This window comes from Falco punctatus (assembly GCF_963210335.1).
Source record: "Falco punctatus genome assembly, chromosome: 9".
NCBI lineage: Eukaryota > Metazoa > Chordata > Aves > Falconiformes > Falconidae > Falco > Falco punctatus.
The window spans coordinates 12,194,850-12,215,055 of NC_137589.1; the positions used below are offsets into that span (position 1 = coordinate 12,194,850).

At 38.6% G+C, this 20,206-nt stretch overlaps 1 protein-coding gene across 11 annotated transcripts in view; it reads left to right on the forward strand.

Moving 5' to 3' along the window:
* NRG3 (neuregulin 3) overlaps window positions 1–20,206 on the forward strand; it is a 428,187-nt gene that overhangs the window by 351,093 nt on the left and 56,888 nt on the right. For 3 of the 11 annotated variants that reach the window (XR_013930538.1, XR_013930541.1, XR_013930543.1), the window contains exons 3-4: window positions 3,615–4,821; window positions 4,906–13,794. The exons of 4 other annotated variants lie outside the window; for them this stretch is intronic. The gene's annotated coding sequence lies outside the window, so the exon portion shown is untranslated. Of the gene's footprint in view, window positions 1–847; window positions 4,822–4,905; window positions 13,795–20,206 lie in introns of those variants that run through there. 4 more of the 11 variants (XR_013930539.1, XR_013930542.1, XR_013930537.1 and 1 more) reach the window with 3 other exon arrangements.

Here is a 20,206-nt window from a genome sequence, read left to right on the forward strand (position 1 = left end):
ATTGTGATCAGAGTGGCCAAGCTTTATGAAATTTCTGGTGATAAGAAAATGCTTTACGCCTTCTAGTACCTCAAAGAAAAAAAAAAGTAAAAAAAAAATCTTGTGTTTAATACGCACTTGTGAGAGCTAGATTCAATTTCCATCTCCGATGTGATCTTCCGGAAAGGCTTTGGGCAATGTATTTTAATCTCTTTGTGCCTTAGATTCTCAGGTACAGTAATTCTTGTCAGGCTTTCTGCATTTAGATTCCTCCGCTCTCTGGGGAATCTCTTGGTAGTGTGTAATACAGAAACAATTTCTTCCTTGCAAGAGGGTGCAGATTTCGCTGCCTTCTTGCCTGTGCTCCCTGGTTCCTTGTAATAGAGCAGGGCTGTGCATGGGATAATAGTGTACAGCTCGCGCAGGGGTGCAATGCACCTGGTCTGGATTGGTGCACATCTGCATGCTTCCCACTGTCTCACCAGCGATGATGCATGCGATTTTATTTAAATTTCCAACACAAAGGTAAGTGTTATCACGGTGTTCCTACAAACTGAAAATCTACTTGTATTAACAGTTTCATGTCAATGGAAAGCAGGCTGGCTGTTGGTCATAATCATGTGAGGCAGTGAGTTTGTAAAAAAAGAGATTGAAAGAATCAGTTTTTATTCAATGAGAAAATGGATGTATTCTTAGCATTTGATAGCATGGGGATATGAGTTTCTACAGTTTATTATCATTTTTTGACCCAAATGGTTAACCACACGTAGGACTGAATGGTTTATTTTTGTCTGATGGCAAATTTGGTGAAGACAAGTACCTCTGAGAGCCAACATAGCTGACCAGGTTACTTACTTTGGTGCAACAGGTAGCAGTTGAAAGCTGAGTTGTGGAGACTGACCTCGTACATGTGGTCCCAGCTGCAGAGTGAGATCGTTGCTTTAACTGCCAGGTACAAGTTGATGCAAAAGCCTGAGTGTGATCTTTGGAAATAAGTGTTCTGGGTAAAGAATCAGTGCCAGAGACAAGGAGTCATCAGTTTTACTCGTTTCTCACATGGAGAATGAGTAGAGTTAAGCTGTGTTCAGGGATGAAATGTGAAGATGAGCAGATATTGAATAATCTGCTACAATACATGAACAAACATGAATATTTCAGCAATTCACCTAGTCTAACGATCCAGAATCTTTGTCTTTTTTTATTCTGCAACAGTAATTTATGATGGATACAGTTGAAAATAAAATGCCCCAAGAAAGCGCAACAGGCAAGTCACTATAGTTTTTATGGAAATACAGTCATTACATGAAATAGTCCTCATCCTTAGGCTGCTTAGCAGTTAAACCAGTATCAATGGTGTAAACAATTACGATGTGGTAACCTGAATCTCCCCATGCGTGAACTGCAAAAATAATACAGCAGCTGCTATATTTAATCGCTACTTTTAGCTTGCTGATATTTGGGCCTTACACAGGAAATCAATATTGTTCCTTATAACTAGTTATCTTTTCTGGAAAAATCAGAAGAAGCTTTACTGAAGCCAATGGACTATGAATGATATATAGTACCCTTGTAAGTGGTGAATCATTAAATAACATTTAATTGAGCAGACCAATAAAGTAGCTCAAGAATGGGACCCTTTTAAAATCTATATATCGCCTTGCAATGACTAAAATGTGAAGTGTACTCGGTTTTCTGTACTTCGAGCAGTGGTTAATATTGGAGAAGATGGTGCATGCTTTATTTTCACTGTGCTGATTCATAGTGCCTCCTCATTGTGATAAGACACTTGTATGCCTAAGACTCCGAGAACACATGATTCAGTTAACTAAATTGACTCTGTGACCTTGTGTCATGCACTGTGACAGAGGCATTTTGATTTTTCCAAACCATAAAATTTGTTGTTGCTAATGGGCAGTATCAGCAAGACTGCAAGAATTTTAGTATTTTTCCTGTTTGCAAAGAAATAAAAAGGCAAAGTTCATTAGTTCCTGTACAGCTCACAAAATGTGCAGCTGGTGAGCTGTCCTCTGAAACTCAATGTCTTGTAGCAGCAAACAGACAATGAAAATAAATAACTAGTGTTTGCATGGATGGTCCTAGCCTTAGTTACCGTTTAGCAGCTCTTATCTGTTACAAAACCCTGTAATGCTTCTGTCCTCACTGGAAGAGAGAATGAATGTTCAGTTACTTGAGCAAAGAAAAGAATGTATGTATTCTAACGTACCTGTGTTTAAAAAAGAAAGTTCAATTTCCTCTGTATTCCTTTTTTAAAGTATAAAGCAGTAGAGCCTTCTCTGCCAATATGGCACAATGACTGTTTTTATGCGCCTGTTTACACAAAATCTATTATTAGAGATTCTGATCACAATCATCCCCCAGTACTATCAAAGCATACCTGTATAATAATTATATCTTTGTTAATCATAAGCATTTAAAATATTTCATCTGTATTCCTTCAGTGAATTCCTGAAGAACTAAGAGGGGGGTATTCTGATAGGAATTGATACTTGTAATGTTTACTACTATTGATGTCATCACTCCTTGAATCCCTTTGGTCTTCATCCTTCCCCAACTTTTCATTACCACCTTCTGATGTAACCTTTTCAAATTTTGTAAAGGCTTTGCTCTTGGGACCTTGTCTTTCTTTCTGTGTTTTGAAATACCTGTCCTTTTTAAGTATGCTACAAAATAACAATAGTATCCTGAGGCATGAAATGGCTTTAGATCTCCAGCATTTTACATGGGATTCTTTTAGCTGGGAAGAAGTCATTTATCACTTCTAGAGAAAAGAGACATGAGCACTAGAAGACAGAGTTTTATAGAAACAGTTGAAGCCTATGTGCTATGAGAGTAATGGATGAAGGAGAGGTTCCTCAGGGGCTGGAGGAAGCTCTGCCAATGGTTGTACCTGCTGAAGAAAACATACCTCATAAACAAAAGTCAGCATGCACCTGGTGAACATGTTGCAGGCTGCCTTACAACAACTTAGCGTCAACAGTTTGGGGGTTATGGTTTGGGTTTGCTTTCATGGGAGGGAGAGGTTTATCCCTAGGTGTTTTGTGACCTAGCTACTGTCTTGGTTCCATGCTACCATCTTTACTTTTCTTGGTATGTCATTTTTGTGAATTAACTGCATTAGCTGTATTGGCACTGAACTGGGTTGGATTAACTTGCATTCTTTTTAAAAGGCAAGACTAAGATTTACCATGTAGTTAACTAATGTATGCTGTTAATTGCCTGTAGTGCTTTGTCAAATTAGTAATGCTGTGAACTGTGTGGATGAAATAGATAATATTAATGTATGTAACTTGCTCTGGTGACCTTCCTCGGTGTTTACTTTCTTCTGTTTTCTCTAACTGAAGTTACTAACCGTTTGTGTTGAAACTTAAAGAAAGTAAAAAGAAAAAAAACCAAAACCCCAACAACAGACAGCACAGCATGTTGACATTTAGAAACCCAGAATTGGTTCAGGTTTCTCTGTTTTGCTGGGAGCTGGGTTGGGAGGAGGTGCTGGTTGCATTAAGCAGGCTATCAGTCTGTAAAAGTGGGTGTATGTCATCAGTAATGCTACATATAACCATTAGTCTGTCACTTCCAATGTGAATGTGTACTGTGCATCCTTATGTGCTGATCAGGTGGTAACGTCAAAGTCTTTTCTGTGGATTAGAAGAGAGAATTTGTGAAGCCTTAAAAGCGGATATTGTATACAAGCCTCTGGGTAAGTTTCCATTTAACTCCTAGTGCCAGGTACAAACCTCTTCTGCATGGTGCTGGTTACAAGAACATTCATGCTGTATTGTCACCTGAGGGAGAAAGGATGCATCCTTCGAGGCTGGTCTTCAACTGAGGACACAGCATTCCCTCTGCACACAGAGGGGCTTCGCTGTATTATGTCTGTATGTATGCACATAATGTGTACATTCTGGTCTGGAATTAGGCATGTGCCCTAGGTTCCTCTGTGGCTGGTGTATCTCTGAGGTAAACACTTTTTATCATGAAATACAGGTAACTGGATAGCACCAACATGGAACAGACAGCTGTCTATATAAATACGGCCTTACAACCAGTCAGTCTTGTAACCTGCATTTTGAATGGGGTATTTAGTTAAATGCTCTGCTGGGTGTGAGGAACTGTTAAAAATGACACCACAAGGATATGCTAATGCGATTAGGTGACTTGCATTGTTGAGACTTCACTCTTGGCCTTGTTTGGGCTCAGTTGCAGTTTAACCAGATGCAAAAATATGTAGATGGTGATTTGTATATATTGTACGCTACTGAAACAAGCCTAGATGAACAAAAAAAAAGGCAAGACCTGCATGTCAAAGGTGATGGTAGAGACAGCTGCTGGAAGACGTGCCAGTGAGACATTGTATTTCCAGTTGAGAGGGGACCTGGGAAGAGCTTCATAGTAGTAAGTACAATCCAGACATACCCATGAGAGCTTGGGAATCCATTATTAGGCTACTAGGGTGAGGTTCTTTTTTCAGTAGAAGGTTGTTTTCTGTGTACTGAAGTTATCTTGCCACAGGAGAAGCAGCTCCAAGTGCCCAAGATGTGCCATATTTACATAGTCATGGTGAATCAGTGTTACTTTGTCCTTTCCTACTTGGAGGTGTTATGTAGATGTCAAGTCTCATTCAATAAATGATGCAAGGATTCAGCAAGAAGAAGGTAAGTATCACAATAAATGTTCCATGACAGTGGTGCGCTTGTAATGTATATTATGGTTGTATAGAAAAATTGACGTTTCTGACAGTGAACTAAATCTTTCTGTGTCCTCTATGCCTAGAATGAGTAGAGACAGTGTCCTGCCAGTAATTGCTGGAAGCAGAGGAGAAGGGTAAGCAGCGTGGAAAAATTGACAATGCGCTATGTAAAGCACTAAAATATTTTTTCATGTACTTCTTTTTCTTTTCTTTTGCAGATGCTGTAGGATATTGGCATGTGGAGAAGAGCAGAGATATTATTCCTACTCGGGCTGATTGTTTTTAATAAAGTTATTTTTATGATAATTGAAAATGGTTTCATTTCCTGTCCCCATTAACTTCAGTTTATCCCCATTTCAAAACTAACCTGTCTGTGCTGAAAAATACTGTTTGTCCAGTTACCCAGGGTATCTATCAGTATTTGCTTCTGACTAGACAGCCCGGCAGTTATCTGGGAAACCAGCCTGAGTGCAGAAAAGGAGGGGGGAAAAAAAACAAGTAGTTTGTGTTAGTGTGCGTGTATTACTCTTATGTGCTCAGTTCTTAACAACAGTTTAAATAATCACAGAATTGCAAACTGTTGCATGCAGATGAGAGACAAGCTTTTTGGTTTACCAGTGCTGACTTCTCATCTTTGAATGGTAAAATTAATCGCCGTGAGGTATTTTCATTTAGTATGGATTCAGGATTTTCAAACACCGTTTGGATCATGTTCATGCAGTTTAGTCACTGTGGTTATATTTATTGTCTCAGTGACCCAGTAATTCTCATCTGAATTAATATGATCCTTTTCTGTTTCTGTGCTAAGTTAATTATGTACTACTCCATACCTACATTAGCAAGTAAACTTCGTTGTAATGTAGTATTACTCTGTGGTTATTCTTTCAGGTCTCTTGGTAATTTTGCATTTCACATTCAAATAGAAAGTAAAATCAAGATGGAAATACAGAATAGTAATCTGGTAATGAAGGAGCATAAAATGTGACAGTATTGAAGTTCTTAGCAGAATTAACTGAATCGATTTAGGGTCTTCGCTATTTGACAGTGAAAAAAATATATAAAATCCACTCAAAATAACAGAGTGAGAGGAATTAGAAAAAATTAATTAGACCAAGGAGTCTGTAGAGGAGACAGATGTGAGAGAGAAGCAGTGTATTTACAATTAGGAGCATTGATACTTCCATTAGCAGTTTCCCATACATTGTGGTTTTCGTCATTGAAACGATGACCTTAGTCTCCAAAAGTACAAGCTTTTATATCATGAAGGGAACATGGAATTAAATCGACTGAAGAATTTTCATACTGCAGTGCTGAATGCTGCCCTGCTTAAGCCTTGCCACCGTCGTGTGCGGTAGCCAGCTACACTTGCAGCCTTCTTGCCAGTCTGCATGAGATAAGCACCAAGTCCTTCAGTCCTGTAAAGACTGTGCAAGCCAAGAATAATTAAAACTGATGCCTACAAAAACTCTGGGTCTTTTCAGTGCGTTAGTTGACTGGAAATTTTGAGAACTGCAGTTTTGAACTTAATAACAGTTACTTCTGCCTTGCTTATTTAGAATTCTGACAAACACACAGAATTCAATGGGTATTTCAATATACTTTCTATTATTTCTAATATAATCTACAGAACTTGAAATCAAGATCAGGTGTGTGACTGGATTCAGTGAGCTTGTCCTTTTCAATGATTGGGTCCAAATCATCTAAAACTGAAAATCAGATAAATCCCTCAACGATAGTTGCAAAACCTAGTATGTATAAGTAATTCTGTGTAGTTGTGCAAAGCTAAGAGTATCTTCCTTTGCTCTCTTGAACTTCCATTGTTCTTCCTACCCTTTCTTTTTTGTGCCTACTTCATTCTTGTCTTCTTTCTGTACCCCTGCAGACTTTCCTTTTATATTAGTTTCATAAATTTACTGATCAATGTAACTTTCTCTGTTTTTGTGGTGTTGTTTACAGGAGTAAATAAAAATCAGTTGTAAGCATCGCAACTGCTCTGTTTAGCTTTAATGGAGAGCATGACATGCAGACACTGAAGTTTTACTCGTTTATAATTGTAATGTCCCCTCCTGTATCCAGAAGTGATAAAGCATTTGAAAAATGGGAGTTGCAATATACACTAACTTGCCCAGTTTATAAAATATGAATGCTTGGAAAATGAATACAGCAGCGTTAATACAGTTAATCAGCTTTAGAAAAACAAAAATAAGCATTTATCACTGTAATATACACTTGCATGGGATATTAATGAAAAATACCAGCTACTTTGTTTTCTGTATTTATTCTACACTGTGCTTGTTACTCCCATTCAAGTAATTTAAATTTGTTTTCAGGATAAGGATGATTTACTTCTGATGAGAAAAGTTTAGAGGTCTTTATGCCATGTTTTTCTTTGAGTCTGCAAGGTAAGAGTCTATGCACTGGATATAGTCAGCTGCGCTGGAAATTGTATACATTACAATGGACTGACAGGATAGACGTTTAAAATTGCCAAGCTATCAATAGTTTTAGGTAGTGTATTGTTAGAATTTGTATGATTAAAAAAAAAAAAAAAAAAAAAGACTTTTTAAAATTCTAGTCAATAACCTGACTCAGTGAGAATAGCAGTGTGACTTATGTTAATTTTGCTGCATGGTTTCTTTGTACTTCTGTAGTTTGGGTAATGTGCTGAAGACAAAAGCAGGGAATTGTCCTCAGTTAACTGTTCATTTAATGAATGATGAAGACAAAAATACCAAAACAAGTAGTTGTTTTATTTCAGTTTGTTTGTTGGGTTTTTTTCTTGGAAATCTCTCTAGTGTGCTTTTAAAGTTTCTCTTGACTGATGAGCAGTCTTTTTTCAAGGTAAGGTAGTACCAGAACATCTCATTCTTTCATTTAGTAGTAAATCTTGTCTTGAAATAAGATGGCTGACCATCAGTGGGAAAAGGTGAGTGAATGCTATAAAAATCCTACGAAAACATATCGAGCCATTTTAAATTAATTTATTCCAAAAAGTGTCCTAATGGTGCACTGGAGAGAAAAGGAGAATGTACTTAAGTTATGCCGTTTCTTTGAAGTTAAACAGCCATTCATGGGGGTTTTTCCCCAAGTTTACTTATTTTAAGATACATGTTCTACTCATGATTTTGCTCCAGGTCCTCATGAGAACCTCAACAAAAATATGGAAATTCTCTTACATGTGAATGGTTTGCCAAATACAACTAGTGATTTGTGAGAACTACTCTGGAAGGGCAGTATCTTACTTCTCACTGTTGGGTCAAAGTTTCTTAATTGACTGTGATGCAGTTGATGTGGATAGAGGACATCTGAAAGACAATTCAGGTGCATGCCTTGCCATCAGTGCTGCTTTATTCAACTTCTATGGCAGGTGGTGTTCTGTTCAAAGGGTGAGTAGTGTAATGCCATTGGCTTGCTTTTTCAAGTAATTTTTAATTTTTTCTATATCTTTTAGTACTTGGTAGTATTCATGTGTCAGCTATTTTTATCGTTCCGTTGCCTCAATACCTTTATGTTCTTTAGCATCTGTAGGCCATGAATCAGTTCATTAATCATCCTGTTCAGTCTGCCTATTCATGTGCAGTGTTGATCTAACGGTCCTTGTGCAAAGAAAATGCAGAATCACCTTTAAGTTTGCAGCTGTAACCCTTAGTGTGACAAACTTGCTTGTAAATATAGGATTGAAATGTGTTCCACATACCTTACTGCATGTCTAACCCGTGTCCTGGATTCTGGTGGTACTAGTTTACCCTCTAACCTGTGGAGCAAAAATGGGGACATAGTCTGTTCCTCTTTTTGGTGCTGGAAGAATGTGGTGGGGAAACAGTTAACTTTTTAAGAAGCCCATTCCCTGCCCCCTGCCAAGTCCTCAGTTTCCCTCATTATTTTATAAATTTAAAGCTTCAATTTGAATTTGTTGCATTCCTTCTTTCAGTACACTAATAAAAATTCATGAAAATACCAGTATATGATTTACTTGTCTTGGAATTATCTTCTCATAAATACATCCCATGATGTAACATTACTGTGTTTTTCCCATTCTGTACTCCTTATTCTTTATAGTATCAAGGTGTGTACCATCAATCGTTCAATTTATCCTTTTGTCATCTTTATTGCTTGCTCAGTCTCTTTGATATCTTCATCTTATCCTTCATTCTTTTGCTCTCAGTGTTCTAAAAAATATTGATGCTTGTGTTGGTAGCACAGCTGTGCTGATAGACCTGCTTGCAAGGTCTTCTGCTGCTCAAAGGAATCTGACCCTCACTGTCATTACTCTTGTGTCACTGCTCTTGAAAGAATTGCTTTTTAGCTATTTACTTCCTTTAGCTGTTTTTCCTTCTATTTTTCATTGTTTGGCACGGCTCTGTTGCAGCCATCTCTTGTTCCCCGATTATTTTGGTATTGCTATTACGTCTGCTGTTAATGTTATCTTTTTTTTTCCTTTACCAAAAGTCTGTAATGTTAAATTTTCTGAATTATTCATAAGTCCATATATGAACACCTGCATCTATTATTCAGAACTTATTTTATTTCTTTTAGCTAGAGTCTAAAACCTCTTTTAGAATTCAATAATAAATGCTAGCCTTCAGTTTTTTCAGAGTTCTTTTTGTGACCTCGTGTTTATCTCCAAGGTCCCAACTGTCTTTTAGTTATTTGTGAGGAGCACTGCAGTGCAAGGATCTACACACTTGTTAAAATAATTTAGAGTATCCTTTTCCTCTTTGCTGTCTCTGTCTTTATGCACTGACCTCCGTGTGCAATGTGTTTGAAGTGGCTCCTGTTCTGTAATATATTATTTACTAGCTATTATATATTATTTACTAGCATACAAATCTTTTTTTCTCTAATTCTTAATCTATTATCTGAGAATATTACTTGATACTTATTCCCTTTTTAGCATTAAAGAGGTGGTAATTAAAAAAAAAATATATTCCTTTTGGTTTATGCCACCTATTTATCTCCCTCATGTACTTTCTTATTTTTGTTCCCCACTTCTCTAAAACTTCTGTCCTCTAGAGCATTAGTTGGTGTGCCTGTGAGTTTTCCTGTTTACTTAAAAAGTATTTCTGGAATGGAAGTTGCAGAACCACTGAATAATTCAGGGTGGAATCTGAAGACCTGAAGGTCTCTAGTCCAACCTGATGCTCAAAGTAGGGTCAGCTCATGTGCCACCAGGTTGCTCAGGGCTTTATCCAGCTTAGTCTTTAAAAACCAGGGACTATGTGACTTCTCTAGGCAACCTGTTCCAGTGCTTGACTGTCCTAATGGTAAAAGATTTTCCTTACATCTAGTTAAAATGTCTCATTTTAATTTATCATTTGTGCAGAAATATTCTTGAATTATGTATTTTCTGCTGCTTGATAATTTATATTTCAGGCAAAAAATTGCTTACTGATATTTAATTATCTGCTTACTTAGAATGCTGTGCTTCTGGTTGGTAAAAAAGTATTCAGTCTTAGTTTTGATAGTCCTTCTTTTCCTGCCCTGTCCAAACTACACTAGTCCTTATTTATTTCTGCCATTTTACTACTAGAAAAAGTGTGTGATATAATTCTAAAGTAAATCTTCCTCTGTGGCTTTTTAATTTTCCAGACCTACAGTATAATATTTTACCAGCTTTATGCAAAAGCAGGTTTTATAATTAATGAGCTGCAGGACATTTTTTTAGGTTAGATCATCATAACTTAAAACTGTGAGGTTACTGTATTTTAGATGTCTTTGCCCATGTAGTATAGGCTTGTGATATAGAGAATTTCTCACTTAGTATCTGATTTCACATTAAATTCAGTATTTAGGCAAAAATGTAAAGAATTAAGTGGAAGTATTGAAATTTCTAATGGCCACATAGAGAAGCAAAGCAGTTTAACAATCTTGACAGTCAGTTTACAGTAATACGGTATGTAATCTGCTGTGATTCCTGATATAAGACCATTTAACACAATTCAGTCACAGAAGTGCTAGGAATAGTAGGATTCACCATCAGGTTATCCATATTCTTTAAAGACCTTTTGTACCTCTCTTGGCACAACAGAATTAGAAACTGTTTGAAACAGCTTCAACAATGCAGTCTCATCTTCAAAGATCCTTAGTAAAAGAGTTATAAACTTTAGAGAATGCCATCAAATAAAAGTTGGAAAGGTATTTAAAGCACAGGCCTAGTTTTAAGCAAAAATACATTTTATTCCATAAGTGCTTTTATTGATAGACTTACACTTTTGCAATAGACCAAATCAGGAGCATAATCATGAAAGGTAGATTAACAGTCAGGATTGACTCATCCCTCAGAGTTGAAAATCTATTGTTTCCTTTTATTCTGTTTCCTTTCTAACATTGTCTATATTGATTTAATGGAACTGTAAGAGAATTTTAATAACTTTTAGAATAATTAAAATGCCTTTTTAGATAGTATTTATTTTCATATCTTACTCATCTTTGTGGTTTAGTGAATATTTACATAGCAAATATGACTGTAGTGTTATTAACATGTTTTGCGTAAGGTGTTTTATGCAGTCATTCCTCTACACTGAGATGCATCTATTCCATTTCTATCATGAATGGTGGCAGTGAATAAGCGACTCAATAAAACCAAGTGAAGTTAATAGACTACTCTTTCTTTTCTCATGTTTCTATGCTGATGCTATCAGCAACAGGAAGAAAAGACTAAGGATCTCCTTTTAGGCACAACTTCCCTTTCCTACATCGTTTAACATTTTCTCCAAACTTCTTTTTAGAACACTTTGCATAAAGTAAGATGCCTATAAAAAGGTGGTTTGCTTATTAATTATGATTATTATTTCATTATGTACTTCTGGTAGCACCTAAAGAGCCAGTCACTTCTCAAACAAAACAGGGGGCAAGGATGGGTGCACTGCACTAACCTAAGAAACAAACACAAGAGGTTATAAAATGTCTCAAAATGGGTAAGACGACAATATAACCTGGGTCTTCTAGGTCAATGATCTGACTCCCAGCATGAGAATATTGGAAGATTCAGAGTTATGTTGCACAGATATGCTCATGAAAATATGCAAATGCTCATGAAAGTGAACATACTTGGTTTTAACCTGAGATAAGAATGCATATTGGCTATAAGCTTGAGATATTACAAGCCCAAGTGAAATAGGTTGTGAGATCAAATGATAGTAGCTGAAATAAAGCAGATGCAAATCCTGACTTCTAAAATACCCTAAGATCACCTTATGAGTGATCACTGCCATTCTGCATCGATATTGCTGAACAACTCCGGTAATGCCTTCATATTACACTTCCCCATTCATACCATTTGCTGTCTTATTTGTGTTCAAGGTGGTGGTGTAATCTCTGGCTTTTGTAACAGAGGAGGTGGGTAACTCAGCCTTCCGTTGATGAAATGAAAGGGTAATGCAACTTTAGGGAGTCATCAGAAATACTAACTCAAACCCATCACCAAACCCACACTATAGCAAGAAGATATCTTTATATTTTGGGACACATTTCTACAGTAATTTAAAAGGTATATAAATCAGGAATGTTGTTTTACAGAAGTGATTAATAATCTGTTTTAGTTCATTGTACAGCCTAACAGATCAATAATTTGGGGTTTTTAGCTCTGCAGTGCCCTAGCACTGTGGATTAGCTACTGTAAACATAATTTCATAATGTGCTCTTGTATCTATTAATAATGCATTAACTTATGCAGAAAACTACAATAGTACAAAAAATGATCTGATTGAATTAGTGTTTTTCTTAATAGTGTGTTTACTCAAAGAAGTAAATATGGAAGAAAAAATTTCTTCTCAAGAAGTAGTGTCTAAATTAAAATAAAATTTATAACACAAAAAATACTGGTTTCACAATGCAGTGTGTAAGTTCCAGTCAATTCGTGAGCAAATATAAATGTCCTAAAATTGGATTTTACTCTTACTGAGATATCTGTAAAATATACATTTTTTTTTTTCAAGCACTTAGAACTGGATGATCCTTCCGTTATTTCCCTAATTTTACACTACGCTAATGCAATGCAGCATTATTCTGCGGCAATTATTTGCTGGTACTAATCTAGATCTTCAGTGTTAGAGCTGGATTATGAACGGATGATAATCAGACATTTCCTCTACCATAATTATTCAGTACTGTTCTTACCTTGATCTATGATATTTACATTTGAAGTCATTTACACTGATCGATTCTCTGTATAAGGTGGGCCTTTGAGTATCCTTTTGTGACAAGGTTGTTTTTTTATGCTGGTCATGTTAGCTTATGCTTTTTTTTTTGCTTTTTTTTTTTTGAATTGCAAGGAATATATTATGCAGCAAGTCCATCCAAACCATAACTGAATTCCTTCTATAACTATAGTGCCTTTCTGTAAAGGCCTTTTGTTATTAATCAGAGATCTTTATGATGTTTTCGCTGTCTTCCTGGCAATGTGAATGTAAGTATACATTAACCCTACTGTTGTGAGGCTGATGATTGTTCCTAAATTCTCACATCATTTTAGACTTGTGTGATTTCCATGCCTTCAAGATTAAGTGCTGTGTTGAATAGTTTTGTGGTCATTTTGATTTCTTCTTTCTGTGCCACAGACTTTGTAAACATGGCCATGGCCTGGCTCTGCCAAAGTAGCTTCCATATGATTATCAACTGGTGCAGCTAAGTTTGTTGAGCATCTCCCTTAACAAAAGGCAGAGAGAGGATTTACGTTATAGGTTATGTGGTCTAGATAGTCTTTGAGCACTTACAATTGATTCTTGAATATCAAACTGATGAAGATTTTGTAGGATCACTGAAGCATTTAGGTTGGAAAAGATCTTTGGGATCAAGTCCAACTGTTAACCTAGCACTGCCAAGCCCAACACTAATCCATGTCCCTAAGCACCATGTCTTCATGGTTTATAAATAGCTCCTCAGGCAGCCTGCTCCAGTGCTTGACCATCCTTTCAGGGAAGAAATTTCCCCTCACACCCAATCTAACCCTCCCCTGGTGCCACCTGAGGCTGTTCCCCTTGTCCTGTCACTTGTTACTTGCCAGAAGAAACCAACACCCACCTGGCTACAGCCCCTGTCAGGCAGCTGCAGGGAGCGATAAGGGCCCCCCCGAGCCCCCTCCTCTCCAGGCTGAGCCCCCCCAGCCCCTGCCCGGCTCTGGACACGCTCCAGCCCCTCTGCGTCCCTCTGGCCGTGCGGGGCCACAGCTGGACACAGCGTTCCAGGGGCGGCCTCGCCGGTGCCGAGCGCAGGGGGACGGTCCCTGCCCCGGGCCTGCTGGCCACGCTGTTTCGGGCACCAGCCCGGTGCCGCTGGCCTCCTGGGCCACCTGGGCACGCGGGGGGCTCCTGCCCAGCCGGCCGCCAGCCAGCCCCCCCAGGCCCTTCCCCGCCGGGCCCTTCCCAGCCGCTCTGCCCCAGGCCCGCAGCTGCCCGGGGCTGGGGTGACCCCGGCGCGGGGCCCGGCGCTGAGCCCTGGGGAACCTCATACGAGCGGCCTCGGCCCCTCGGCCCGGCCTGCCCAGCCCCCCCTGCGGAGCCCCCCGCCCCCCAGCACATCGACACCCCCAGCTGGTGCCACCCGCACACTGGCTGGGGCAGCGCTCGGTCCCTCGCCCCGATGGTCCATGGCGACATGAACCATGGCCGGCCCCAGCGCTGAGCCCTGGGGACACCCCGTGTGCCCCCCGCCAGCGGGGTGTGACTCCATCCCCCACCGCTCCTGGGGCTCGGCCGCCAGCCGGCTTTTAGCCCAGCGCAGAGCACACCCGTCCCAGCCATGGGCAGCCGGTTTCTCCAGGAGATGCTGTGGGAGACGGTCTCAAAGGCTTTACTGAGGTACAGGCAGGCAACACCCACTGCCTTTCCCTCACACACTGGCTGGGCCATCTTGTCATAGAAGGAGTTTGGGTTCCTTAGGCAGGACCTGCCTTTCATAACCCCGCAATGGCTGGGCCGGGTCCCCTGGTTGTCCTGCATATGCTGTGTGAGGGGCTCAATAATCTGCTCCATAACCAGGCTGACAGGCCTGTAGTTGCCTGAATCCTCCTTCCACCCCTTCTTGCAGCTGGGTGTCACACAGGCTGACCCCCAGCCTGCTGAGACCTCCCCAGGTAGATGGCTGATAAATGATGGAGAACGGCTTAGCAAGCTCCTCCGCCAGCTCCCTCAGTACCCTTGGGCAGATCCACCCGGTCCCATAGATTTTGGTGAGTAAGAGTGGGTTATAGAAGTAAATATGCTCTTAAGAAAAGAGTATTTTTTTGTGGAGTGTAAGAAAGTTGTGAAATCTGTTCCAGCTGCTTAAATAGGAACAGTTTTGCAGATTGGAAATGTCAATTTAAAAGAATTCTTTCATATTTTAATAGTTTTAAAAAAATGTATTTTCCCCTTAACAATGATAGGCAGTTAAAAAGAAGAAAATAATATGGGGGGTTTTGTCCCTTTCTGTTATATGTGTTGATTTTTTTTCCTTGTAATTTAACTTAAAAGTAAAAGGACATAGTCATTGTCATTATTGTTACTTTTCATTTTCTTCAGCAAGTGATCATGCAGTAAGATTTTTTATACATTATGTAGTCTGAGTGCAACTGTGTGACTTTTTTTATTTAGCAACCCAAAAGAATTAATCATAGAAGATCTTTCCACTTTGGAAACCAAAGGTAACCCTTTATGCTTTTAATGACTGTAGTTTTATGTTAGGTTTGGTTGGTTTAAAACTTTTCTTACAGGTATTTGATGGTAAAAAACTCTGCCATCTTTGGTCATACCTGAACTGTCCCATTTAGATGTGAATAATACAGGGCGATATGTCAAAGGCCAGAGTAATCCCTTACACAGCCGGGGGCTGCCAGCTAGCAGCCAGTGTTTCCACTAGGTTTAATGAAAAGGTGAGCTGGTACAGTAGCACAGATGAGAACAGAAAAGAATTGCAGGTGGGTATGAGTTCATTGAAAGAGTATGGCAAGAAACAGGTAAAGAATTGTGACCACTATTTTACTTTCTTAATTACTAAGAGATCAATCTCTTTTTGAAGAATTTGATTCTACTGTATTCCTCGATATAACCGTTAGATTTCTGTTGCACAGTACGATAAAATATGTGGCTGCAAACTGATTTGAAACTGTGTAGTTGGTGAACAAAAGTTATTTCAGATGGCACATGCTCTCATTTACAAGTTGACTGAATTGTCTCTGAAATTAATAATGTGATTAAAAAAAATCAAAACCATATTTTTGTATCCTAGGTAGCACAACAGATTCTAACTTACACTTCTAAGAATAATTTTCAAGAAGTAATGTAATTGTGTTTTGTTTCTGTAACACGGTGCATCTTTTATCATTGCACCTGCTTCCTTTTACACTGTTGGGGGAGTGAAAGATGCAAATGCACCTACGCCTTACGAATATTTGTTAAGTGGCTAACTGTAAACACTTGACTATGTAAGATGAAACAAAGTTTAATTCCTGACAGAAAATCTCAGAGGAGTCGTTCTAAAATCAAAAGCTTCGTGGTCTAAAATACAACTCAAGTAAAATGAAACCAAGTTATTAAAAGAAAATTACTGAACTTATGGGGGTTTTGTCTGTGGAAATACCTAAGCTAGCTATCTAGTGTATAGTTTCCTCTTTTGTTTTCTGGAGTTTTTTGTTTCCGTATTCTACCTTCTATTTTTGCTAAAGCATCTACACAAACATATAATTAAAGTTACTTTTTTTTTTAATGTGTTATACACAAACACACAGAAGAATCCCTGTACTGTCATTCTAATCTAACCTACTGATGTATTCGTGTGTCATCTAATGACACATCCCATTTTGCCCAGGCACAATTATACTAATTTATGAAAGTACATTTTTCTTCCCTTAAGAATGCTATTAATATGGACAGTTGTGTTGTGGATGCTCTGCTGCTTGTTTCTGTTCTCTGAACAGAAAGCAGGAAGGAACGATTTCAGGATGTCTACTACTAGAAAATACTACCAAGGAAAATGGTTTCTCACTGTAAATTTAATCATTCTTGGTTAATTAGTTTGTTATTACTCTAAAAATCTAAAGTACCATCCCAGTAAGACGTTATGCAGTTCATTATTTTAATGTTGTTGAATTCGAAGACCTCAGCTCCCAAGATGAACTTGGTCGTACATAGTCCATCGCTAGAGAAAGTAAGATCCTTCCAGTGCCTGCAAGGTCTGGCCATGCTGTGACAACCATAGCCTAAAATTTACTTCCTTCTCTATGAATGGAGGGGGATGAGGTGAAGACAACTTACTGATACAAGGATGCCTTTTGATTTTTAGAGGACTTTGTAGAAGGGTTTGCAGTTACTTAATAACAGTACCCAACTGCTTTGCAGGGTGCCTTTTTATGTCCTCGTCCTTCCTTGAAGCAAAACATCCATATGCTCAGCAGCTTTCTGACTTCCTCTTGCCAGTCTGTGGTGTAAGAACACTTTGGCAGCTGTGCTTGTATTCCTAAAGAGGCACAAGTGCTGTGCTGAGTAGCTGAGCTGCTCACCCACTTGCCACACATGCCAAAGTACGTGCACATGTACCTCCAAGGGTAGGTCATAGGTAGGTATACAAGGTAGGTATTTTAATGGTCGTAGTAGGTTCAGCACTCGCAGGCAGAGTTGCCAGCCTTTTTGTGAAACTGCTGATAGATGCTTTCTGGCTCAGCATAACACATCTCCGTAACTGCCTGATAGGGAATATGCACCGATTGCTCCTTTATGACTGTGTATGCCCTGGTATCTGCCTCGTTTGTCTTAGGTAGGGATAAAAAAACGATTGAAGCTGTGTTCTGAACCACAGGGGTACTTTTATAAAAATAAGCGAAATCAATTTATTTTACACTTTTACCATTACACTTGGTGTTTCCAAGAGCATTTGTTATGAATACAATGAAAATGTTCTATCGTCCCAAATACTGCATGTGATACATCTGAGCCCTTCACTTTGCTGCTGTGCCTTTCTGCACCTACTGCTAAATAGCTGCTTTTTAGGAAGGAGACAAGTAGTGTCTGAAAAACACCCTCATCTGCTGGATTACTTCCCAGGGTTGTTTGCTCAGCATGGAGCATGATGGATGGGGGTTGTAAAATGCTGTAATTCCTCCTGTTGACCCATGTTTGTACGTCAAATCGATTAAGACAGAGGCTGATGTAGGCAGGAAAGGTAAAGTTAAAAACAGGAAAATTCAGCGCCTCTTCAAGAAAACAAGAAACCGCTTCAGCTGTTCAGGAGGCAGCATACTCAGCTGGAAAGGGAGCAGTGCTCCAGTGAACCATTGTGATTCTGTTGTAGAGAAAAAGTTTTTTTCCTGTTGTTACCCTAAAAGTGAAGTCTGGTAATGAAGGTCCTCATGGCAAAAGCGTAGCCAGGTGTTTTGTTGAGGAAAAAATTCAGTAAGTGTTACAGCCAGTCTGAGTCAGAAAATCAGTGTCAGTCTGGGGGGAAACATCAATAAAATGTGCCTTTTTTTAAATGATTAGCAGACAAATGCACGTTGTTCTAGTGTGGATGGTGACCTGTCGTACATCAAACTATTTCTGCAAGTTTCTGCATTTGCAAACACAAGGAATACTTTTCTGGCTGTTCTGTAGGTGAAGTAGGAGTGTTTGAATCAGAGCAGTTCATGGCTTTGCATGTTACCTTGTAAATGCAAAGTTTCATATTGAGTTTTAATTAATTTTGCTTTTCATGTGATAGTATTTCTTACTTGTGCATCTTTTTATAGGTATTTCTGTTATTGAAAACTAAGTCATATTTTTTTCCTTATTTAATTTTTGTGACTCTATGCATTCTTTTATTTAGATGTCCAGTTTGCCAAGGTAAAACTCTTACATATATATATACACCTCTTGTACTGCAGTTTTAACACTATGTAAGTATATCATTATTATCTGTTGGGCTTTATTAATGGATAATTATGTTGAATATTTACCAGAAGGCTTTATAGGTTTTCAACATACAAGATTATTGTGTTATAGAATTCGAAGCCATAAAAGCAGTCCAGTTTTAAGGGAAAATGTAAAGTGAATCACTCCTCTCCATAACTTTCACAGAAAATAGTTGATGTTACATTTTGATAGCACATTTTGGAACATCATTAACTTTCCTGTTTCAACAACAGGAAATTTTAAGGCACTGACCCCAAACTACTTATCAAAGTAAAATTTCCAAGCTGATGTTGAATCAGAGGTGGTTTACATATGGAAAGAATATAACATATAAGAAACAGGACACTGGAGAATTTATAATAAAGGAGATACTAGGGAAACCATTTATCTGCTTATTCATCACTGATGACTTGTAGAGTGAAAGCATGCTACATGGTGCATGGAGCACAAACTGTACTGTACTCGCAGCATGGAAGAATAAAGCGACATCTAAAGAAATACAGAAAAGAAGTGTGCATTTATTAAGTCTCTTTAATAAGTGAATGAATCTTGCTGATAAGAAGTGTCATGAACCTTCTCTGTACAGATATGTTCATCACCATAGAAAGTACAGCTGGAATTTAATAAGAAGATTTTGCTGTTGACATTGTGAGAAGGCTTGATAAATACTCGCTTCAACGGAGCTATGCTTACTTACTCCCTTTGAGGACCTGCCCCTCTTGCTTTAATTAAAAAGCAGCAGACAAAATCTGACCATGCAGAGCCTGCTCCATGCCAAATCCAGAGTCACAGTGACTTCTTCATGCTCAGTGTAAAACTGACTTGAGCAACCATGTCATGTAACTAGATCTTCTGCAGCGCATTCTGAAAGGCAATGTCATGGGAAGAGCATCTCAGAAGATTGTGAAAAAGCAGCAAAAGAAGCAATTACAGCATTCATTTTTCCCTTTTATTATCTGAGTCGTGCCAGAAATGTTGTTAGTGAGCAACATTTAATTAAACCGTTATCAACTTAACTTTGGAGTATTTCATAATCCCACCCTTGGCATTGTCTTTTTATTAGGAAAAGGCTTAAGTGACTATGAAATATAATGAAAAGCCATGGGGAGGGCTTGCACACAACGAAGCTGCTAATCCATTGGAGACCTATGTGGGTAACTTTCATTTTTCAGTGATAGAGTAGAGCTTTAAAGGTTATCAGGACCTTTTATCTTCTAGTCAGCTTTTTCTGAACTTGCAGAGTACATGCTGACAAATATTCATTGAACTTGAGGTGGGGAGACAGATTTATTGCCACTTTTCCTCAAATGTTTTAGATCTTTGTAATTGTTTATTTGTTTTATATAGTGTGTAGGTGCCAGAGTGAGAATCCAGGACATTAAGCACAAGGTAACTGTGTTCAATGCCCCAGAGAGTTTATTGTGCATGTTGTTAGGTGCTATTCAGATAATGTGGTTTTGACACCGCAAACATACAGATGTATGGGGTTTTTTAACATCCAACTAAAATCAAAGATCAGAACTGATCCAGTAATAGGGGTGCAATATTTTCCTCTCGGGTTTGTTATTTTTTTCATAGGAATATGTTCATCTGATCAACCAGGAACCAGAAAAGAACCTGAAGTTCACTTTCATATTTTATTTCCTGTCATGTATTCTTT